The sequence below is a fragment of the Myotis davidii genome, unplaced genomic scaffold, assembly GCF_000327345.1.
Source record: "Myotis davidii unplaced genomic scaffold, ASM32734v1 scaffold15886, whole genome shotgun sequence".
NCBI lineage: Eukaryota > Metazoa > Chordata > Mammalia > Chiroptera > Vespertilionidae > Myotis > Myotis davidii.
This window is the reverse complement of record NW_006297446.1, coordinates 4,270-5,647: the sequence shown is the minus strand read 5'-3', so window position 1 is coordinate 5,647 and position 1,378 is coordinate 4,270. Positions and strand designations below refer to the sequence as shown.

Genomic DNA, 1,378 nt, shown 5'->3' with positions numbered 1-1,378 from the left:
AACAGGGGCAGCAACAAAGCCAGAGGAGCATGGAAGCCAAGAGAGCCACACAAGAGAGGGAGCTTCTTATCTGCTGGTTTACACATTCCCAAATGGGTGCCAGCTTGCAGTGGCCCTGCCTAGTCTAACCAAAGACATTGATCCCCAGGCTTGACTGACAGGCGCTTTCCCTTGTAACCCCAACTCCTTGTGTATGCACTCACCTCCCATTAGTTCGATCCCTTCCCCTGTGGTCTTCAGGGCTGGGCCAGTGAATTGCAGCTTCCTAGTGAAGCTACGGAAATAACAGGCCTAAAGCGTCTTGCCTTTCCCCTTGCTCCTGTTCTATTAACAACTACCTAATTGCAATGGTGTTAATAGAATCTCATTTATCAGTCCATGACAAAATCTTCAGAGGTCAGCTTGTTGGTCAGGATGTGAAAGTTGTTGTGTTCAGGTTTTAGGAACAATAATTGAGTTTGTGCCTTATTGAATTCAGGATTAACCTTGGACGTTGAAGGCAGAGCATTTTTGAGAGCCAGTTCTCAGGAATTGACTCTAGGAGATCAGTTAATATCTGCAGATCTGAAACTCAAAAAGAAGAGTGAACTTTGAAAGGCCTTGGGTTAGGCTTGAAGTGTTTATTTTGAGTTAAAGAGTATATTCTGACATGTGGCGTTACTTCTAAGCAGTAGGGTAACAGTGACAGGGAGTTAGAATATTCAGTGGCTTGGTCCCATCATTCCCAGAATTTTTTGGCTTATGGTGCAAAATGTTTTCAGAGAGTGGATAAGAGTTAGTTTATTCTAGAACCTCTTTTTTTTCAGGTACAACTATCATTCGAAAAGCCAGATGTTAGAGTCCAGATGCCTACCATTGAACGGCTGTCCATGTCAAGATATTTCTACCTCTTTCCTGGCAATTGAAAATCAAAGCTGTTGACAGGTATAACAAATGGGAAAGTGACATTGGTGATGAGGTTCATGGGCTAATGACAGTCAATTGCTTGGGTAGTCAAATTAATGTTGCCTATTGATGTAGTTTAGTGACTAGATATTATTTTTTTTCTCTACTTATATGAATCTGGATCCTCCTCATCTTGATAATCAATTAATCAGTCAGCCAATCAAGGAGATAAGCCAAACTGAGACAGGAAGTAATAAACAATCAAGGACACAGGGTAGTCATCAATGAAACAGAAATGTATTCATGCTTCTATTATTACTCTCTCTCTCTCTCTCTCTCTATCTATCTATCTATCTATCTTTCTCTCTCCTTCCCTCCCTTCCTCATGGGGAGTCCAGAGAGGTGCTTTGCTAACGGAGAGTGAAATACTTTGCTACAATTTGCTCCAAAACAGAATGCTTAATTACCACAGACTCCTCCCCAACCACATCTG

General features: G+C 41.8%; 1 long non-coding RNA gene across 1 annotated transcript in view; it reads left to right on the top strand.

Annotated features, from left to right (window-relative positions):
• Window positions 1-782: 782 nt before the first annotated feature.
• Window positions 783-1,378, top strand: part of LOC107184568 — a 1,766-nt gene continuing 1,170 nt past the window's right edge. Inside the window, exon 1 of the long non-coding RNA XR_001515421.1 lies at window positions 783-924. This is a non-coding gene — a long non-coding RNA (uncharacterized LOC107184568). The remainder of the gene's footprint in view (window positions 925-1,378) is intronic.